Source organism: Falco punctatus, assembly GCF_963210335.1.
Source record: "Falco punctatus genome assembly, chromosome: 3".
Taxonomy (NCBI): domain Eukaryota; kingdom Metazoa; phylum Chordata; class Aves; order Falconiformes; family Falconidae; genus Falco; species Falco punctatus.
The window spans coordinates 34,596,293-34,619,705 of NC_137582.1; the positions used below are offsets into that span (position 1 = coordinate 34,596,293).

Sequence of the window (23,413 nt, forward strand, 5' to 3'; positions counted from 1 at the left end):
GATTCATACTATCATTAGCTGATATTTCAAGGTACAATATTCTCGTAGGGCGAGGTTCACCATTAATTCTAGTGGATGTATATCCATATTTCAAATTGCCTTCTTGATAAACTCAATATTTTTTTTGCCAACATATTGTCAGATCTAATTGCCATTGTTTTTACCTCATATTGCATCTGGCTAGGAGCTCATGCTAGAGTAGGAGAAACATCAGCTCTGCCATGTTCTTATTGTTCACATTATTAGTATTCACTTCAATCCACGGTCTCTTTGCAGGAATTTTTTTAAGTTACTTGCCCATTTTATGACGGTCAGTTTAGTTAAAACTAAATATAATCCATAAATCCACCTAACTGGACACATGTAAACTGCATACATTGCAATATACTGAAAGTGAAAGAACAAGTGAAGGCACTGCTGTGACCCCTTCACACTCTGGAATTCTAAGTCTGCCCTCAGGACACCTCACGAACTATACATGACACAGGACCAACTGAGGGTGCCAGTGCCAATATGAGGTTGATTTCTTTCTTATTTTTCAGATAAAATACAAACCCTAATATTTTATTCCCACACCTCAATGGATGGTCTTGTACACCTCATTTTGGAGGCCACTGAGATAGAAGACATCAAAGGAGCAACACATGCAATCAGTTCTGTGGGAAGTAAAGTCAAATTCTTCACAAGAAACCAAGATCTGCAATCTAGTTCTAATCATACATTAAAAAAAAATATTTTAGGCATACTTTTGTAACTGACAAATTGCAATAATTTTTACTAAGCTTTTTTTCCACCTGCTGTTCAACCTGCATAGATCTAAAACGCTAAGGGAGTTATTTGGTTTTATTTGGTTGGTTGGGTTTTGTGGATTTTTTAATCTCTACTCATATCATGCACAAAGTAAAATAAATATAGAAATTAACTGTGTCAAAGTCCTCAGGTAGACAGTACATTGCCTAATCTCCTCAGGTTTTCAGTGCTGATTTATCTGCAAGGCACACCACCTGCCCTACCCTGAGTTTCTGGCTCTGCTTCCGACTAAGCTGCTAACTGCATTTGGCAAACCCCTGTTTGTTAAGCTACTGGTAACAGGGAAGTGATAATTCACTACACTTAGCTTTGCGTCTTTCCCCTTGAAGGAAAAAATTACCATGATGCCTGGGAAAAATTACTAGAATGCCAGGGACATCCGAACAGGGTGGAGAAGAAACAAAGTTAGGCTTGGGGCTGCATGTTTCTGCAATAACTACATGACTGCCTCCCACACCAAGAGTGCCCCCATGTTCTGTTTCTGCCCTGTAAAATGAACATCCTTCTGTAACAGAAGTCTTTCTTATATTCTTGCCAATATGGTACCCCAAGGTACATTTACACAGCAATTATTACAATTCCGTATGTTTAGTATGTTGCAAGCAAAATACTACATTAACATGTATGTCAAATAGTATTTAGAAAAACAAACTAAAAAATGTGAAAGTGCAAAAAAATCTTTTAAATAAACATAACTTTTTATCAACAATACATGAAGAAAGTGTTATGTCATATGTTATATCCATAAGGGTTTTACTGAACAGAGCAAATTAGTTGAACTGACTGATTCTGGTCTCATCATGTTCCAAATATTCCAAAGCTGCAGTCCTCCCACCCTTGTTTAACTGGTTAGGAATTAAGGGAGAAGGACACATTAAAATTTCTCTGAGTCAAAAGAAGGAAACTAATCAACTGGTTTTTCCAGTAATGTTTTTTTCAGGAATATGTAAATAAAAATTATTTAAGCTTCAGTCACCAGTTATTTTCATCCCTAATTATCCAAACTCCACTACCGACATTTTTAAATGAAGTTAACAGGTTATTGTCCAATCAGCTGTGATGCAGGTTGGTTGGTCTGGTAGAAGAGCAAGCCTGCTCACATCATGGAGTTTGTAGTTTTCATTCAAGATCCAGAAAGCTACTCCTATGGTATTACTTAAAAAAAACAAAGAAACAAAAAATCCAAAGCCTTCACTGCCTGATGCACATTGGGTCACAACTCGTTCCCAGTCAAATGTGTCTTTCTCCTGGGTAAACAAAGCCTTCAAGAAGAAAAATTGGCCAAGTTACATTGTACAAAATGAAGGATCTTATCTAGAGCCTTGGACACCTATTACTCCCTGCAAGCTAGTAAGGATACATGACAAACGTTGCTGCACAATCGAAGAAGAGAAGCATGATCCAGAACATAGCCCCTCAGCCTTTGATAAGAAAATTACTACCATGATGTAGCCATAGGGGGTGGAGGAGGATGGGACACAGGATGACAACCCTATTTATCATATGAATGCAAATGCAGTAGTGATAAAAACAGCGTTAGTAACATTATGTAAGGTACTAGTACTGATTGTCATACTCAAGAAAAGGACAGGACATGAACAGCACTACTGGGAGAATAAAGACAATGCACGAGTAGTCTAATAAAGAATGGAAGTAAATTTGCTCATCATCTATAAATATATCAGGAACATGCAGAAATCAAAAATAAAGACTACTGAATTAAAAGAATAGTGTTGACAGATGTTTCCAAAAATCTCATGTTTCTGGGGGCAAGGTTGCAGCAGAGACAACAAGCACATACTGTATGAAACTAAGCAGGGACAGTAAAGAAGTCACACAGAGGGACTGTCAGACTTGTACTAGGCTGGGATTATACCACCACTCTAATGCCTCATTAGAAGCACAAATTTTCATAAGATGAGAAAGATTTTTAAGAGTTCTACAACTAGAAATTCTTCAAATACTGAAAAAATGGAAGTTTCAAGGAGTAGGAGCCTCTGTCTTCATGAGCCAAAGAAACTCTATCTGCATGGCCAAAAATAACCAAACTTCAACTAAAGTTGTCCGAGCTTGGTGAAGGAAGGGATGGCAATTACAGGAAGTGAAGTGATGAAATTCATTTGGAGGATTGAGACATTTTCAGAACAAGAGATAACATCAAAAGCAAAATACCAGTACTTAACCTAATTTGTAAGAAAGTATATATGAGAAATAAAAACAGGTGGTGAAGAAGCACTGGAAGATGGGGGTGTGTTGTTTTGGTTTTTTAATAAATGATTTTTTGAAGTTTTATTTCAAATAATGCAAGCCCTAACCATTAATGGGCAAGGGAACACTATGTCCTACAGGCACTATTTACTGCTTTCTTGCATCATGCACACACTTTTTTTCCTCAGCCCTAAATCCCTTTTTCTTGTTACTCAAAATAAATGCCCAGTTTAGCTACTGAATATGTTAAGGGTTAAAATCTTTGAGGTTATCTCTAGATAATCTTAAAAAGAGGATTACATACAATATAAGAGTCACCATCCTTATAGTTATAATCTTCCTGAAAATCATGGCATTAATTCTCACAGGGCTGCAGTCACCACACATTCCCAAATACGAACTTGCTACACCTCTTTATTCAAGTTCTAGATTAACCTTAATTGGTCTAAAGGACATGAAGCTTTACTTTCAGAATTGTTTCACTAACACATACAACACCCCCTCCCCTAAATTCCTGGACCAAAAATGAATTAAGAGAGAGTCTTGAGAGCCACATAAAGCTCATAGTTATCATAATGCTTCTGTCTAAACCAGGGGTCCTCAAACTATGGCCCACGGGCCGGATACGGCCCCCAAGGGTCCACAATCTGGCCCCCGGTATTTACAGACCCCCCCCCGCCGGGGGTTGGGGGGGAAACCAAGCAGCCGCAGATGACTGCCTGCCACTGCATCCGCGCGCCGGCCCCCTGGTTAAAAAGTTTGAGGACCCCTGGTGTAAACCATCCTCATCACACAAAACCATTACATCAACTGGAAAAGTACAATCTATTTATTAACCCCTATAACAGATTTTTTAGAAATTAATATTGCTTCAATCATAAAGATTATTTTGGGTAACTACAGATCAATTAAGACAAAATAAAACCCTAGCAAAACCACAGAATGGCTGACATATTAGACTATTAAAAAAAATTAAGGGATCATTTCATAATTCATGTGAATCAACAGTTTCATGGAAGACAAGTCTAGTTAACGATAACAGCATTTATAAATTTACACTTCTGTGAAGAATTTTCTATCAAATTCAAAATGCTATTTACACATCAGAACTAAGACCAACACACTAGTCTTCCATAGATGATTTACTTATTCATGAAATTTAAGCAGATACATTTTAAATTACATTGCCCATTTGGTAATGAATGTACCTGGTTGAGATTTACTGTTGTGCTACATTGAAATAAATGATGGCATTTCTTGTGAAGTTGAAAGCAAAAAGTATCGCTGCAGCAGCAAACACATATTTATAAATTGATGGTTTGAATCATTAATTGAGGAGAATTTTCATGAAGAACCAAGCAACTCAGATGTAGAAGAATACAACCACCAACACAGAAAGTCCTTTCATTACTCATATGATACCACAGGAGTCAAGCCAGGAATAAAACAAAAAGAATCGTACTAAGTTTAAGACAGTAGGGTCTAATTATTGGTGCTACCATTTCACAATGGATGGAAAATCCTATCACATGGAACAGTTAAAATATAGGAAGAATGTTAAATCTGCAGAAACAAGAAGTTACACAATGTGGCTTTTCAATTTAACTTTAAATCAGAAAACCTGCAAATTGAGAAAGTATCAAGGGAGTATTTCTACACACACACACACACACACACACACACCCAATTACCTATAGAAAGTCAACCCACAAAAAAAAAAAACAACAAACAAACAAGAAAAAAAACAACCAATCAAACAGAATGACATAGGCAGGAACTCAGAAGCCATCCATAAAGTTGTGGTAGAGAATTTCGCAAGTCACTATATCCCTTGGCTGAAACAACTGCCATTTCATCTGATACAAGACAGAAGACCAAATAGAAGATAAATATAATCGCAATTTAAAATTATTTACTCTCAATCACAATATATTTGGGCTTACTGATTGTGCTTTAATGACCATTGAGTTATTCTCTTGCTAATCTGACACTGTTCCAGAAAAAATATAGAAGATGGTGGATAAGGAAAAAAAAACAACCCACGAACAAATTACACCATGAACGAGCACTGTTGAATCAGGTCTTCCTGAATGCCCAAAACCAGAATAAGCAAACTTGAGATCTATTCATATAAATGCCCTAATCAAGGAAAAAGTAAGCAGATGAGCAAAATGCCTAAATATTACTAACATCCTCATTAACATCTTTAATTCAATTTACTGTAAGTATAAGTAAGAAATGAGTTGGCTAGGTAAAAATCAACATAATGCCATAAATATTATTTTTCCTGTATCTGAGCATATCTTCCAAACAAGAACAGAAATGCAGAAAAATCTTTTTCTCAAAAGATTTTTTTTTTTAAACAAGGAAGCTAATTATTCAAGATTTTCCCAATCCACCCCAACCAAAAAGGTACAAAAGGTTGAAGGAAGAAGTATAGGGTGGGAAAGAAATAAGTGAACTGAAACTCTAAAATCTATGGCATTTAACATAATAAATGTGGTTTTGAGCAACCCAGTTTAGTGGAAGGTGTCTCTGCCCATGGCAGGGGGTTGAAACTAGATGATCTTTAAGGTCCCTTCAACCCAATTCTGTGATTCTATGGAATAGTTCTACGGAGAGCCATGGGAAAATAACAATACTGACATTAGTTATTTTTCCTTATTACAAAGCGTAAACACGAGAAAGGCCATATAACTTTGAGTATAAAGTCCTACAGATAAGAAATCTTTAAAATCATTTTAAAAAATGTTTCAGGTTCAGATTAACAAACTATCCAACTACATGATCATGCCTTTATCCGTATTATTTAGTGCTGTATTACCTGAAACTACCACAATACCGTCACAGTTCTATCAGATGCAAAACTGAGTATGTGCACCACCACAGTATTAGCACACAAATTTGTGTTCTACACTTCAGACATTCCCTTCCCGACCTCCTGCCTTGACATACAAGCACTTTAGTTTTCAAGATTGGATAATTGTTCTGGCAACAAACTCCTTGCTCCTTCAGCGGAAAAAAAGGGCCTGGAGGCAGGACTAGAAAAGTGGACTACTTCCTAGTTTCCCAAACACAGTAGAAGGGCTGTCTTTTTCCTGAAAGATGCTCACACACAGTTGCTTTGCCACCCTATACTGCATGCTTCACCACGGGCAAAGTCTCCCAAGAACATGCCTCCTTCCCACACCTCACACTCCAGAAGATCACAACAGCTACAGTACTGAAAGATTCCGACCCCTACCGCCTCCTGAAATCACTGATCGCTTGTCCAGAACCTTTAGCAGAGCTGCAACAATTAGTCTTTTTACATTATCAAAAAAGCCAGTACCATAAAAGCATAAGATAAAAACAAAATAGGTGTTATTAAGTGGTGGTAAAACCAAAAATAGAAAAATTATAGAGATAGTACAGTAGCTTTTAAGATAATACAGTTCCTAAAACAGCACACTAAAGGAGTTCTACAGTAGTCCAAAATATAAGAGAAAGCTTTATCAACAATTTCATTGTTTTAAAACGAAAACTTAACTTTCCATTTTTCCTCTTCAATTCTCACAAGAGGTTTACCTTCAACGGGGAAGGAAGGGCAGAGGAAGAAGGGAGGGGAAGAGGGAGGGAGAGAAGGGAAGGGACTCATGACTCCTCTACAACAAAATCAAAAATTGTAAGGTTGGAAGCAAGTTTCTTGATGTGCAAATAAGAACAAAAATAAGAAAAGGAAAAAGAACTTTTCTTATCTCAGATGCAAGTAAATTTCACAACTGATTCCCTCCCATCCAGACTCCCCAAATCCCGAATTTTATTCAATGCAATTCTGATTTGAAAGTCTATTTCACTATTTAACAACAATAAAAATGGCAATGATGGCTAATCCCAGGAGGATCATGAAATTTAGGTGAACACTCTCAAGACCAAGAACCTTTAAATTTGCATATTCTGATCACATCTTTACCAAAGGCACAATATTTTTCTAATTTTGTTATAGCAAATTGAATGTATGTCTATTTAACTGAATAATAATAAAAAAAAGTTACAGATGTTAACTGTATTCCTTACAGAGAGAACAGATAATTCTATATTACTACAATAATTAAGGGCATCTCCCTTTGACATTGGGAAACTTTCATCTCAGAAACTGGTTACACACAAATAGAGACCAGATCTGTTTCAGATCTGGAGAAGAATCTGTAGACCCAAAAATGTGTTGGCCTTTATTAAACTGAGCACAATAGTAAAAGGTCATTTCTACAACTCATCTTGCCTAGAGCAACACTAATACAAAAATTCTAAGACTAGACACTCCCTAAACAGATAGCTTTGGTCATCAACTAAAATTACAATAATGTTTACACCTAGGCAAAGAGAGAACTTTAAAGTCAAAAGTTTTATTTCCTTGAACACTACAACCCTGTTTGCTACTTTAAGAAGCAATGGAAAAACTACACTTACTAGCAAAGGATAACCTCTACAAACACCAGTATGGCCATCTGAGAACCACTGAACTTTCTGTGTGATGTTGGTAACAAAACTAATTCATTGTTCTTCATGAAAATTTGATCTGTCCTCTTCCATGTCAGATGTCCTCTTCCTTTTTAAGATCTACTATTACAGGCTAACTCCAAATGTCTGAAATACTCTTCTCCTTTCTGAACAAATATATGATAAACAGGAATATATTGCAAAGCCAAATAGGTACTTAGTTTTAGATGTGATGGACTAGGGATACAGACAGAGACATTATGTAGGCCAAGGTATTAGCTCTTATTAATCAGTAATTTATTGGTGTATGTGAGGGGGGGAAAAAACCCTCTCCCACGAACAGAAGGTTCCTGCAAAAGGCTATATTCATGAAGGTCTTTTGTATTTAATCAAAGTACTTGCTGGTTTGATACCTTTCAATAGGATACCAGAATTTAAAGTACTTACACATTGTGTTACAACCCTCCTTTTCAGGTATGACTAATTAAAGGTGGGGAAATAGTACCTTGACATACTGCAGACATTTAAAAGGTTTCCTTCACATAAGCACTATGTTACACTCACTCTTAAGGAATCAAATTGTTTTGAACACAAGGACAAATTTTAAGAAAAGGAAAATATCTTTTAGTCATACTATTGTTTTAATTATCTCACATTACATGTCCTTCTAGCTAGCAGAGTTTTAAAAGTTGTAAATAAACATATTGTAACAGTTACGCAGCCAGTAAGTCCTCCATAAAGTTACTGAAAGTTGCAAAAATGTTAAGAGGGTGGGGTTTTTTAATGTCAAATAGAAAGCCTCGACATTTTTTAATTTATTTAAGTAACAGAATAGAACAAGAACTACAAACTAAAAAAGCATCATTAAGCAGCAGGCCTTGTTTTGTCTCTCTTCTACACACACACAAAGAAACACAGCTCAGTGGCAAAAACCAGTAACCAGTGCTGTTAGACACAAGCAAGAAAGGCAAAGTGCAAGTTACACAAACAGCTCTAACCTTTGGTTTTGAATCTGAATGCTTTACACCGAAGGTCTTAGGTTCTTTCAATTTAACTCAATAGATCTGTTCATACAACACTGAAAGGTTGTTTGTTTGTTTGTTTCCACAGACTAAGTCAATTTCCTTGGCTTTTAGTATTTTGCTTTTGCCCCAACACAAGCTGCCAATTCCCAGTCCAGCTTCTTTCTTTACCTGTACAAGTTCAATCACTTCCTGGTTTTTTTTAAACCCCTTATTTTTCATTGTTTTCACCTTTTCTAACCTTAACTTTCAGTCCTATGTATATTTTTGTCTTTTAAACCTAAATAATTTAGAATTTCTCTGGGAAATATTTTAATTATCCACCACAGAAGTACACATGAAAGCCATATGTTACAAAATAAAAAAAGTATTTCAGATTGGATCCATGCAACATGCATGTTCACTATCAGTTTTTCTAACCATGTTTTAAAATTATGCATCATGAAGATGAAAGAACCTGCAATATTACCTAACTTATGTGACACTACACTGAAGGAAGGAAAGGTTATTAACTTTAAGAATCCCTTTGTAAACAATTTAAGCTACAGTCCTATACTCAAACTGAAGGCAAAAGATGGCACAATACATATTTGGAACCGTAAACCACAGAATGACCTTAATAATTAACTTGGAAATTTGTAAGATGCAGTGAGTAGTATTGAACAGCGTCCTTACTTATGAAGTATCATTTGTAAAAGTATTATAAACAGTAGTTTAAGTCATTGTTTAATAGCTTAGAAAATATTAGAAATGGAAACCAGTTTTTCACTGATTAGTTAAAATAATACTGCTAAGAGCACTGACTTTACTTCTCATTAAGGGAAACACCTGATTGCAGTACTTTGAGGACAGGATTGTAGTAAGACCATCATTTGCTGAGCAACAGGTTATTTTATGTGGCACCTACTACTGCTTTTAAACTTCAGTCAAACAAATATTGATGGACTGAAATACAGGTCTCCATCCTGAAAAAAACAAAGCACATTCTAGGATACCATTTCTTAAAATGAAAAACTTGCAACCCTAAACTATTTAACAGAATACTTGGCTGCTTATCAAGATGGTAAAATTCCTGAAGATCCATTTACTAATTTCTGCTTAATAATAGTTTGTCCAATTCCTTGGATATTGGTGAGTTTAAAAAAATATATATGTAAAAAAAACCTCAACCGTATTCCATCAGACTCTTAACCACTAGCTATACAAACTTGAAAGGACAGCAGTAAGTGCTGTTCAAAATGTCTGTAACCTTAGGACATATTCTATGCTAACAGTGAACACTAGAAACTTTTTGAAAGTCAATGGTCCAATGAAAGTGCTCTGAGCACCAAACACTCATCCCATAAACAACACATTCACTATATATAATCCCAAATCACAGAACAGTTGAGGTTAGAAGAGACCTCTGGAGAACATCTGGTCCAACTCCCCTACTCAAGCTTTGCCACCTAGAGCAAGTTGGCCAGGACTGTGTCCAGACAGCTTTTAAATACCTCCAAGGAGGAAGACTCCACAACCTCCCTGGGCAACCTGTGCCAGTGTTCAGTCATCCTTATAGTAAAAAAGTGCTTCTTGATGTTCAGAGGGAACCTCCTGTGTTTCAGTGTGTGCCCACTGACTCTGGTCCTGACAGTGAGCACGACTGGAAAGAATCTGGCCCCAGCCTTTTTGCACCCTCCCCTTCAGGTATTTTTATACATTGATGAGGTCCCCCCAAGTCTTTTCCAGGCTGATCATTCTTAGCTCTCTCAGCCTTTCCTAAGATGCTCCAGGCCCCTCATCATCTTCATGACCCTTTGTTGAACTCTCTCCAGTATGTCCATGTCTCTCTTGTACCGAGAAGCCCAGCACTGGGCACAGCACTCCAGATGTGGGCCTCTCCAGTGCTGAATAAGGAGGAAGGATCACCTCTCTACCTGCTGGCAATTCTTTGTCTAACGCAGCCCAGGACCCCATTCACCATCTTTGCCCCCAGGGCACACTGCTGCCTCATGTTCAAGGTGGTACTCACCAGGACCCCCAGGACTTTTTCTGCCAGCAGAGTATCTTCCTTCTTCCTGTTAAAACTCAAAAGTACAAGCAAAGCCATCTTCAACTAACAATATCCCTCACTCCTTTACCTAGGAGTAGCTTATAAGCATTCTCAAGACAAAGGAATTACTTGAAGATGAAATGACTGTAAAAGGACCCAAAAATGTTAAGCAGTAAATCCAACTTCGATAAAGCAAAGGAGAATAAAGCTATGAGACGATCCCCATACTTTCTGTTACCATCAACACACTGGAGTGAATCTTCAGACCAACCAAAACAGTAAGGGACACAGGTAGCATTTCATTTCTCATGTTTTCACCAAGCCCATAGCACATACTGATGAGTATACCAGTGGCCTCCTTAAGATCTGCTTTGACATTAGTAGAATTTCAGCTTCAGCGGTCTCCTCCTCACAGTCTGTAAGGCCTTGTCAGCAAGGCAAGGAAGGCATTAGTTCTTCCTCACAACTAACAGCTTCTCCAGAGATACTTCAACATCCATGATACACGGCAAATATTTTGTTACCAAAATATAAGTTGCCAACCCTACAGCAGACCTACAGAGAACTGAACTAGGAAGCAAACTGTCATTCTTCTTAAACCACAGAACATCCTGAGACAGAAGAGACCCACAATGATCATCAAGTCCAACTCCTGACTCCACATAGGGCAACCTAAAAGTTAAATGATATATCTAACAGCACTGTCTGAACACTTCTTGAACTGTAAGCATTGGTCAGTTCCCAGAGCTATGGTATCACTGTTATTAGCAAGACTTGGTGGAACGCGTCCCATGATTGGAGTGCTGGGTTGGAGGGCTACAGGCTGTTCAGGACAGATGGGCAGGGCAGGTGAGGTGGAGAAGTTGCACTGTATGTAAGGGAGGGTTTGACTGTACAGCCGTTCGTGATAATGTGGTTGAGAGCCTCTAGATGAGGATTAGGCAGGTAGAAAACAAAGGAGATGTTGTAGTGGGTGTCTACTACCAATCACCCAGTCAGGATGTAAGGACTGATGAGTTGGTCTATAGGCAATTTGGAGAAATCCCTGGATCTGTAGCACCTGTCCTTATGGGAGATTTCAACATTCCAAGTATCAAATGGGAGTACCACACTGCTGTTACAAGCAAGTCTGGGAAATTCTTGAAGTCTGTGGAAGATACTTCTTGTCACAAGTACTCAGTGAGCCAACTAAGATGCTGCTAGGCTTGCTATCTGTGAATAGAAAAGGACACAGCAGTGATACCATGCTATGTGGCTGTCTTGGCCAAAGTGATAATGAAATGGTCGAGTTTAAAATTTTCAGTATAACGAGGAAAAAGGACAGCAGAGTTGCTACCCTGGACTTCAGGAGAGCAAACTTTAAGCTATTCAGGTAGCTATTTAGCAGAGTACCCTGGAAATCTGCTTTTGAGGGCTGAGGAATCCATGAGTGCTGGTCAGTCATTAAGAACCACTTTTTAAAAGCTCAGGAGTGGGCAATTCCACTGTGTTGTAAGTCAAGCAAGCAGGGCAGAAGACCAGCTTGGCTGAACAGGGAACTTCTCATGGAGTTCAAGATGAAAAATAAAATGTATGATCTCTGGAAGTAAAGTCAGTCTTTTCAGGAAAATTACAAAGCCATGGTTCATATATGCAGGGAGAAGACACAAAAAGCCAAAGCTCAATTAGTGTTGAAACTGGCCAGGGTTGTGTCAGATAACGAGGGCTTTTTTAAGTATAGTAATAGCAAGAGGAAGTCTAAAGAAAACATTGGAACAACACTTGTTGAAGGTGGTCTTCTAAACTAATAGGGATGAAGAAAAAGCAGAGGCATTTAGTGGGGTTTTTACCTCAGTCTTCGATAATACAAGCAGACCTTAAGCTGCCTGGTCCCCCGAGTCAGAGGACCATGACTGTAGAAACTGTGACTTTCCATTTGTGGACACTGAAATTGTAAGGGACCAGCTGTATGAGCTGAATGCTCACAAGTCCATGCATCCTGATGGGATTCATCCCAGAGTACTGAAGGAGCTAGCACATGTTATAGCAGGACTCCTCTCGATCATCTGCCAAAGGTCTTTAGAAGTCTGGGGAAGTCCCTGCTGACTAGAAGCTAACCAATGTTATTGCAATCTACAAAAAGGGCATGAGGGAACACCCAGGGAACTATAGACCTGTTGGTCTAACCTCAGTGCCTGGAAAAGTTATGGAGATCATACTGGATACTATTGAAAGACATTCAAAGAATAATGCAACCATCAGGCACAGTCAACAGGTTCACAAAGCAAAAGTCCTGTTTTACAATTAAGTCACCCACCTCGTGGAGGAAGGGAAAGGCAGTAAATGTAGTTTTTCTGGATTTGCTCACAGCATCCCTCTGGACAAGCTGTCCAACTGTGAGATGAGTGGGTTCACGGTGTGCTGGGTGAAGAACTGGCTGAAGGGCAGAGTTCAACAGCTGGTAGTGAATGGGGCTACATCTTGTTGGCAACCAGTTACCAGTGGTGTTCCTCAGAGTTCAATTCTAGGGCCAATTCTGTTCAATATTTTTATCAATGATCTGGATGCTGGAGTTGAATGCACCAAAAGCAAGTTTTCTGACTGTTAAGTGGAGAGGGAAGTACTGATCTCTTCTCCCTAGTATCCAGCGATAGTATTCGTGGGAATGGTTCAACATTGCATCAGAGGAGGTTCAGACTTGACATTAGGAAGTATTTCTTTATCAACAGGGTGGTCAAATACTGGAACATGCTGTCTAGAGATCATGGGTCAATGCCCCAAGGCTGTGACTATGTAAGAGGCGTTTGGCCAATGCCCTTAATAACACGTTTTAACTTTTGGTCAGCCCTGAATTGATCAGGCAGTTGAACTAGATGGAAGGGACCTACAATGACCAACTGAAATATTCTATTCTGTTCTTCCATACCGACAGCTTGGGGCCACGACCACGTCCCTGGGGAGCTTGTTCCAGTGCTTGACCACCTTTTCAGCGAAATTTTTCCCAATATCCAACCTGGAATTCCCCTGATGCAGTTTTAAGCCATTCCCTCATACCCTATCACTGGACACCAGGGGGAGATCAACACCACCTCCTCCACTCCTCCTCATGAGCAAGTTGTAGACAGCAATGAGGTCACCTGTCAGTCTCCTCTTCCCTGAGCTGAACAAACTGAATATCCTCAGCTGCTCCCCGTAAGTTATGCCCTCTAGTCCTTCCAACATTTTTCTTGCCCTTCTTTGGACAAATTCTAATATTCTTCACACATCAGGTCTAATACAAGCATTTCTGTATTAATCTTTCTTAAGCCAACCTATATGCAGTTCCTATCCACCCCCACCTCAAAAAACGTTTGCTCTCCATGCCAATATGAGTGGACAAGCTACATACAAAAATATTTTATTTTCTGTATTTTTTCAAGTATGTTCACTGACCATTGCTTCAGATGATTCAATACTCATCCATACATTATCTCCAGCATATTGCCAGTCTCATACTTGGGTCTAAGAAAAAAAATAAATAGTACAATTACAGAGGTTTACAAAAACCTATTTTTAGTGTTATGCACTGGTCCAAATAAATGACAGACTACGATTCCACTGCACGTGTCTGCCTGTTCTGTTTTGCCATACACTTAGACTAGAAAAGACCTTTTTAGCCTGGTTTCCCCAAGCAAACATCACATTTATGACTCATACTGTCCACCTTCATCTTCCCACTCGTCCTTTCATCTCCATCCCTCTAAATGAATCTGTTCATCACTAGATTCAGCAAAAATAAATTGAAAAACAATGTCCTCTGATACACTAAGTTCCCATGAGCTTCACAAAAATCAACAGCTAGGTAGAGGAAAAAGACACAAATTCTTGTGCTTGCTGCGGGCTGCAGCATCAACTCAGGCTATCCACATTGCCTGGCCCAAAGGCTACACAATCACCACAGATGCAGCTCTGAACCAGTCTGAGCTGAAGCTGTGCATTGTGGCTTTTTTACTACAAGTAAAAAAGGTCTAAAACAGCAGCTGGAGAAAAGATTTGTAATGATGTAAGAAATATTTGTATGAAGCCTAGTTCCACAGAGCAACTTATCAGCAAAATATTTAGGGTACACCTCACTTGCAAATCTTAATCACGATGATGCATTTAGGTCCTACCACAATACAAAAAAAAAAAATTAAAAATATCACAAAGCCTCCTCTGTGTATTACAGATAGGACCAAACACACAGTGAAACAAATGAAGTAAGTGACTTTCAGGTTGCTTGAACAGAACAATGGTAGTTAAAGACAGACAGTCCAACATGCATGTCAATAAATCGGGGAAAAGTATTTTCTCCTTCATTTTAATATTTAGCTGATTGCCTTCATATCTGCCAGAACACATAATATGCGAGCTACACACAAGTCTTCAGCCTCTCTGGGTTGCCTTCTGCTATGAACAATGCTAACGGTTGATATAAATTATTGTTTAGCAGATTTGCATCAAGAGAAATGTACACTAATATACTAAGATGCAAGTCTAAAATATGGGCAGATTTTAGTATACCTACACTGCAAACAGAACACCTTACCATAGTTACATGTAGGCACTTCCATACTAAATTTAACTCTATAGGTAACATGTTATAATATGGAAAATGGAGAAGTATGGCCTTCAGAATAGACAGGCAACATGAGCACATACCAGGAGTGCCCAGGTAGCTTATAAAATCCACTCATGAGAATTCAAGCCTGTCACCACCACTATTAGTCACAATAGCCATGACTAGCGTAAGCACATCTCTACTGCTGTCACAGCAAAATTAACAAACCAACAAATTTCAAAGGCACATAAAACAACATTAAAGATGTCAAGCAAGAGTGCTGCTGTTTCTGTTATACCACCACCACCCCCCTTGGTTTTGTGGAGATATGAAGAAACCATGACATAGGAATTCCAATAGCGGGAAATGCATTAATGCTGCCCCACAAAATAGTCTCCCACTTTCCCCATTGTTCTGGTGAGTCAGTAGAAGACAACAATTCAAAGGAGATTAGAAACCTACTTGGTGTTATGGGCTAAAGTGGCAGAAAGGGTCTTTGCACATTTTTTGACAGCAAGATGTTTGATGCAATGCACCTCTCCTCAGTAACTCTAACTCAAAAAATAGCTCAAAGAGGTATAACTAGAATTCACTGCATGTTCTCACTCTCTTTTCTCTGAATATTTGCTTTTCTAAATGTGCTATGCAAGCCTCTTCCCAGTTGTCAATCTCAGCGGTGTTAAAACACTAAAATACGTCTGTCCTAATTCCAGTCACAGACTGCACTAATCTTACCTATTACTACCCAAGAGCACTTACCCAAGCATTGTCACTTATTTTTTCAAGAACAGCCTTTCAGTCTCTACAGTGCTACAGAATTCAACCTGATCCTTAGTAAGGCTCCCAGGTAATAAATAAATTATCATTTCTTAAAACAGAGAGTTGCCTGCTTCTGCTATTTATTTTCCAATATGATTCTAATCTGAGTTAATCTGCTTCCAAAATTTGACTATGCAAAAATGACAAGATGAGAACAGGAAAAATGAGCAACACCTAAGTCTTACCAGAAGAGCCCAAAGCTTGCCTTCTCAAGGGTCAATACTGGACCACATCAATGCACTGCATATTAAATTTGACTCAACCCTACAAAGGAATTAGTGGACTATAGGAAAACTACTTAATTTTTGTAGTAAAAGAGTGTTCAAAATACTAGTTATTTTTATTTTAAGGTGAACAGATGGAATTAATGAGAAATGCAGATGTTCTCATGAGGGTCAGTATCCTTTCTGGTGAAAAGTAAAGACTATATTATATAACTAAAAATTCATTAACCAATAATTCTTCAGAACAACACTGCCTTGCAACCAAGTGATTACAAGAATTGCACAGAAAAGGTCATCCAACTCCCCACTGAAAGTCAATTTTCAAAATTATTCCCTTATTCATGTGGATTTTTGAGGAACTTTTGAGGATATTAGAGACAGAGGAAAGACAAGCAAAAGAAAAGCATTTCCAGCATCCTTTACTCACATAGTATATACTTGCATGAAACGGTCAACACACAGTTCTTACAACCTGCAGAGTATTAAGAAACCTTAGCCATTCTGTAAATCTTCTTTCATATAAATCAGCATCCTTGCTGTCCTTTTTTGAACTTTCTCCAGTTATACTATATACATTTTGAGACAGGATGCAAAGTGGAAAAGATGAAAAAAACCCACAAAGCATTCATTCAAGATAGGAATGCACTATGGATATTAACAGTGGTGGTGTTGTTTTATTCTATTCTTACATCTTCTACAACAACTTTTGAAACCATCAGCTTTTAAGCTGATGGGGGGGGGGGGGGGGGGGAGTGTCAATAAACATCTGGAAAGATGTTCTTATTCCCCCTCTCTTAACAGGGAAGGGAATGAAACAGAATTTTCAAGTATGCAGGAAAATAAGCCCAAAGTGTAGATCTCTAATACAGATTTATTTAATGTATCTTTCATTTCTTATGGCCTTTAAAGCTTTGAAGCTGAAGCAACCAGCATAACAGATTTACTCAAAACAGACAAGAACACCAACCAACTCTGAAAGCAAGCTGCCCCTGGTAGTTAAAAAAAAAATTAAAAAATCCAAGAAAGGCTGTAGTGGGCAGTCTAACTTGCTCATAGGAAGTATTTAAAAATGTGGTTAGTTTATGCACTGAAGTGCAATCTGTGTAATCTTCTTTATTAAAACTTCTGTACTTTCCAACAGATTTTCTCCTTCTCTGTATAACCATCCATTCCTTATTTTGATTCCTTATTTTAAATCACACAGCCGCCAATCCCAACTGAATCTTGTTAAAATTACATGATAGACTACCCTACTCAATTTTTCAGCATGCTCTAGCATCTCCCTGTTTAGTTGTATGACAGTGAGTGAAAAGCATAGACTGAAATTTATTCATATTCTGTTCAAGGTTCTGTTCACCTCTGCTGAAGGCCTCTCTTCCTTCACTAATTTTTACACTAAAAATAAATAGTATTTTCCATTTTGTTTGCACAGCAGCAGTACTATTCTAATAGTCTTCTCCTCAGTTATTTTTTCCTGGTCAGAAATGGAATATGAACAAATGAACACAACAGTCTGTTTGAAAAAGCGCTAAAGCTAGGCCTCCGTGTAGCACCAGCACTTTGCCATAGTAACATTTAGCAGTTTTCAAAGATGCTTATGTAATATAAAAATACTACACAAGCTAGTATATGTTATGTTCTTAATTCATTCCAATATTTACTTTTTATTCCATCCCTAATGGGGCACTTTAATAAAACAATTCATAATTATGTCAGGGTCTCATTACCAAATACTAAATTTAGATGCCACTTAGATGAATAGTTCTAATTGCTCCTTCCAACACGCATTAGGTCTCATATGTTAACACAAAAATGTATCTAGCTCCAAATATTAAGCTAGTCCCCGTTATGCCCCTCTGAAGTTTTCATTTCAACTACTCACTAAATAATTTCACCACCTACAGATTTTGCCAGTTTATTAGTAGCAGTCTTTTTGTCATGTTATGAACTAAAACTAGTTTTCTTCCCCATAGCTATTCCCTTAACAATACAGTTTTACTCAGCATCCCATGACATCCCTTTGTCAGCAACCTCCCAAGACATTCAGCCAAGGATTTATTTTATTTTACTTTGAAATGACACACAAATTCCACCAGATTTTCAATACTAATGGAATTTCTCCCTGTTCTTGTAGCTTGCATCCAGAAGTCAAAATACTTTTTTTTCTATTTCTTTTAAAACCAAAATCTTCCCAGCTACTAAGACAGTGATCATTTTTTTAAAAGATAACACTGTAAGAAGGTAGCTGGAAGGGGAAAATAAAGTGTGCCAAGAATGAAGGAATAAAGGGAACTGAATTTTAAGAAAAAATAGCTTCCACACTTCTAATCTGAGGGGAATAAAAAAGGTAAGTTTGGCGATCCTGTTGTTCTTCATCTTCTACTTAGCTCTCCTCTTATGTTTCATTTTGCTTTTGACCATTATGTTTATACACAGATAATTCAATGTCACTGTGTATACTGGAAAAAGCAAGAGAGCCAATTCTAGTTAGTAAAAACAAGGTCATTTTTTAAGACTAATGTATCTTGATCTGTTCATCAGTTTTAGTTCATGCTTACAACCAACTAATAAAACAAAACAAAAAAAAAACAAACAGAAAAAAAACCCCATAGTGATTTCCTCAAGATTTAACAGAGCACTGCATTTCAAAACCGGACACGTGCTCTTATTTCAGTTCTGATATCCATTATATTGAGCAATTTTACAGATTATGAACTTTATCACTCCTGTTTACTATTCCCTATTCTAAAACTACAACTCCTTTGATTTAATTTATACTGAGAAATCACTGGCTACCTTGAAATACACATACGATCCAAAGTTCTCTCTTATTTTTCACCCACCTATATGAGGAACAGATAAAAGCTTTCATTTCTTTCCTTTTTAAAGGACTCTTCTGTTAATCTCCTGCTCCATTTAAATGCTTACAGCAAAAGATCTTGGTTAGAAATCCCAGCAACTAAAAACCTTCACAGAGCATACTTTGTATATTTTTGTCTGTAACTCAAGAAGCACAGACAAGAGCTCTCTTCTGCCGACTTCAGGTTGCAAGGTGAAGACACTTGCATGTGTAAAACAGAATTATTTTGCTGTTTATTTTCAAAATGTGACTTTCTCTTCTCATCATTTTTTAAATTGTCCTCTTCCAGCTCCACAATGATTTTCAGCAAGGGAATTCTAAAATCCTAATAGAAGGACAGAACAGTAACACAACCAGCTAGGTAAATTTCAGTTTATTCTTCAAAATCCATATAATTTATACATTAAATCCAAATCCATAACCTCTTTAGACAGGATTTTGAAGTGCTTTTTTGACAATATTGAATTATCAAATTGTACATTAGATAACAAATTTATACAATCCTAAATATTGACAAAGGGGAGAGGGACTTTAAGAAATCCTTTGCCATGTATCTGCTGTTACAGAACCACAGAAGTATACAGTCATACAAGCCTGCAATGACCAATTGCTTCATACTACATACCATATGTCTAGACCCACATGTAACACAAGCATAAAGATTTCCCTGAAATACTAAGAAATTAAAAAAAAACCACCACAAAAAAAACCACCAACATAGTGCTCTCCCAGGTAAATAATTCTGACGTACTATACTCGATCTGACAGCTGATGGCTTCCCTGGAATCTCTAGTGTTCCTCTGTAAAGCAACACTACACTTACAAAACAAAGCTAATGTTAAGTATGCTTCTGGTTAAACTATTAGGTTCTCAAACACAGCAAAAACATACCCCCAAAAGCAGGAATTAGAACTTTTTGCTTACATAAAGCAATTAAATATTCCCACTTAAAAGGTACTTTAGCAACTTTTAGCAAAAACCATGCTATGTCATTGTTCTACAGGAAAAAAAAGAGGGTGCAGCACTCATAGGATCTGTTCTACAAGTCTTTGGAATGCCTCTTCTGTACGCTCCAACTCCTGCTGATGAGGAAGAGAAGATTTCTCTCTCCAGCCATATCATTTCCTTTCAAGAAAACAGAATTGAGATCTCTGACATTTTCAATGGTCCTTGTCTATGACTATTTTATGTCACCACAGAAGAACACCAGCAGACTGTGATAAATCTGAACACCTACAGACAGAAACAGTGACTTACCGATGCAAGGGAAAAAAGCTTTTAAAGAAGGACCTGGATGTAACCAAATCCTATTGAATGCACTTGTACATAGACCAAAGCAATACAGAAGAAAGTCACTATATATTACTTAATTCAGAATTCAAAGGAAGAGTCTAATGGTTCTGGTTTACAAGTTTCATAAGGACAGCAAAACCAACAGGATTTTGGTTGGTCTGACACTACCATAGAAACTGGGGAACTCTGCTCCAGTTTACACACTTCATACAGGAAGGGACACTGGAGCAACTTTTCTACCGACTTTGAGTTGTATGCAACTGATGCAGAGCTAGAAAGTCTTTTTCTCTGTTTTTGTAATTTAGATTAATGTTACACTGTGGAGAAGCAGGTAAGAGCAGAACTAACCTAGCTTAAAAAGATACAACGTTTTTATCAGTAGCCTCACTCCCCTTTAGTCTTTTTGAAATAAAAAGTCTTTTTAACTAAGCTAAAAGTAACTTCCCAGAACCACTTAAGCATAGCTTGCAGCAAGCACTTACTTCTATTTTTGTCTATCACTCCATTCACTCCTTCTCCAAGCCTTCTCACTCAATCATCTGCACCTCACCCAACTGAATTCTAAAATGAACTTGGGTTTATTGGAGGGATTAGGGTGGGGTTTTTTTAGCTAACAATGAGTGTTTGCTCTAAGTGCATAAATAGTAGCCATTTCCAATTAACTAAAATTGTTTAGGTCATGCTTTTTTTACTATGGTACTTTAGTTTTCAAATCTAGTGTTTTAATGGCATAGGAAAACTGAAGCATGAAGAAACTGAATGTAGTATCAACTTCCTGTCAAAGATTCTTACTCCCGACTCTTCTTTGTGTCCAAAAACCTTCCCCATAAGTATTCTTTTAAGAGAAAAAACAGGAAAGCGGGTAGAAATTCCAGCTTATCAAGATTTCCAATTTCATATGGAAAGCTAAGAAGAAAAATGAAATGCAGAAAAATGAAACTAGCAGATATTCCTCCTTCTTCCAAGGATTTCACAGACTCCGGAAAAAGGGTTAGCTCTGATCTCCATCAGCATTCCCGCGATTTCAGAAACACTTGAGGGCAGGTGATTATTTAAACTTTATCGTCAACCCTTTAACAAAAACACACAGGCTGACTTACAATGTTTTGTTCAGTGATGTTTAGCAACAAATGTAAATTATTTTTGCAACAAAAATAATCCATATACTTTTGGTAACAAGGTGTCCCACCCCAAGAGATTAAATCAGTCCCAGACATGTAAAAATTGCTTTCGTGTTTTCAAGTATACTTACGTATTTAAGGGAATTATTCTACAGTATCATTGGAAAAAAGACTACTGATAGCGGCAAGTTACTCAAGCTAGGAGCATTTATAGGATCAGACATTTAAAATACAGCTCAAAATATGCACCAAAAAGGTGACAAAATGATTCTAAACCTACGGTTTCACAAGCAACATCAGTTGAAAGTATTTCTAGTTGCCCCATTTGAAAACATCTTTGTCAAGAGTCCAGATAAACTGTGCTTTTTTTACAACTGTGAAATTTTTCTCAAAAGGATGAAAAATCCTTCATATTTTTTTCCTATGAAAAATTTCTTTAGTCTTTATTAGTGCTAAAGTCAATGAGAAATAATAAATCAGTTTATACCTTGACACAACACTGACTCAGATAAGATAGAAGACAAAATTTCAAAAAAAAAAAAAAAGCCAGTCCAAGTTAGCAAAGCATTATAACAGCCCACCAATAAGCAGTCTGTTTCTATACCACAAAGGGACTAAACCAGAATATGAAATTTAAGGGGAGACTCTTATCACTATGAAGGCCATATTGTCTTTCACATATGTGACCATATATGTGACCCAGCCACCTGCAGTCTGTGACAGTATCACCTAGTAAGCCAGTGTTAATTAAAGGTGGATGACCTGGGTTTTTTTTTAATGCAAAATATCCTGATAATTTTCTACGGAAACACAGGGGCCATGTGAAAACACAAATGAGATAAGAAAACCTCTTTTTACAGTTCCACCCAAACATTGAAGAGCTGCCACTAAAATGATTAGATAGTATTAAGTTCTTTTCTCTTTTTGATGTACAGTTTAAACATTTATAGATCTGGAAGCAGAGCTAGATCATCCTAGTTAAACTGGGATGAGAATTGGTATTGTTCCAAAAATAAGACAACTAGAAATAAAACCAAGTAAATAAACACTTAACACTGAGTTGTAACATTTTGCCAAAACATAAACAAAGATAAGTGACATAAATAGGTCTTTTGAGGTCTTGAATTCACGGAGTTTGCTCGGCAAAACATACATTAAGAAGACCCAGAGGGACTTCGCAGACACGTATAACTTGAGCAGTAACCGTAACGGCTTCCCACCCTGCTGTGACCCCCTCCTCTAGAGAAAAGACACTACACATACTGTGAGGGGTGACAACGGCTCATTCATTATAGAGGGGAAACGGCTCTTCACCTCCTCCCTCCCCATATTTCATCAAGGGAAGGTGAACTGAAACACAACAATATCCTTCTCTGCTTTCATCCCGCGGATGAGCGAGCAAGGGCCGGCCGTGGAACTGCCTCCCCGACTCTCCCTGCCACTAATGCCTCTCGCAATCCACTCAGTTGACACAGGTCGGGACTCAGCCCTCAGTCACCCTCACACGAAAGGCCGTGGACAGGAATAAACAAGGTTATTCGCCTGACACCGGACACCAGCGACACTCGCCCTCTTCTTCCCCCCCGCCCCACACCTCGGCAAGCTCACCCAAGTGCCGACCCTCCCTCCCCTCGCCAGGTGCGGGCCAGGAGGCCCTCAGCCCTGTCCAGACTGGAGCCAGGCTGGGAGCCGGCAGGGAAACACAGCAGCCCTCTAGTCACCAAACGGGGGCAGCGAAAAGGGAGCAGCCGCCACCCCGCTCCAGCCGGGCCCGCGGGGCGCGACCAGTTGAAGTGCCGGAAAGCTGAGCCCAAGACCTCACGGCGGCTCCCTTCGCCATTTTACCCCCACGCCCATTCCCCTCCTCCCCGCCCCTCAGTGACAGGGGCAGCTCGCAGCCGGCCAGAGCCGGAGCCCACCTCCCTGCCCTCGCTGCCGCCGCTTCCGAACGGCGGCGAAGAAAAGCGAGAAAACCGGCAGCCGGTTT

At 38.3% G+C, this 23,413-nt stretch overlaps 1 protein-coding gene and 1 long non-coding RNA gene across 3 annotated transcripts in view; one reads left to right on the forward strand and one right to left on the reverse strand.

The window, feature by feature from the left end:
• WWP1 (WW domain containing E3 ubiquitin protein ligase 1) overlaps nucleotides 1-23,413 on the reverse strand; it is a 64,207-nt gene that overhangs the window by 40,341 nt on the left and 453 nt on the right. The window lies entirely within an intron of this gene.
• On the forward strand, nucleotides 1,660-21,982 carry LOC308061638. The gene is made up of 2 exons (XR_013927311.1): nucleotides 1,660-4,820; nucleotides 4,892-21,982. It is a non-coding gene; the product is annotated as an uncharacterized lncRNA (long non-coding RNA).